We start from the raw sequence: 286 nt of genomic DNA, 5'->3' as shown, positions 1-286 counted from the left end.
TTAAAATGGCCAATCCCGCGTAATTATGTAAATGTATGTAAATGTAAATGTAAATGTAAATGTAAATGTAAATGTATGTAAATGTAATTATGTAAATGTAATTAATAAAAAATATAATAAATATTAGCGCAGAAATTGAAATCCCGACGAATTGACACAATTTTCCCAGATCCCAGACAATTTTAGAGGGTCTTTCCCACGTCCCGATGGACTTCTGTTCCCGAATCACGGAAAATTTATCTGACATTTCCCAGTTCCCAGCTAATTAAAATGGCCAATCCCGCGT

The sequence above is a fragment of the Priapulus caudatus genome, unplaced genomic scaffold (genome assembly GCF_000485595.1).
Source record: "Priapulus caudatus unplaced genomic scaffold, Priapulus_caudatus-5.0.1 Scaffold1993, whole genome shotgun sequence".
NCBI classification, from domain to species: Eukaryota; Metazoa; Priapulida; class Priapulimorpha; order Priapulimorphida; family Priapulidae; genus Priapulus; species Priapulus caudatus.
The sequence above is the reverse complement of the archived record's forward strand: the minus strand, read 5'-3'. Positions refer to the sequence as shown.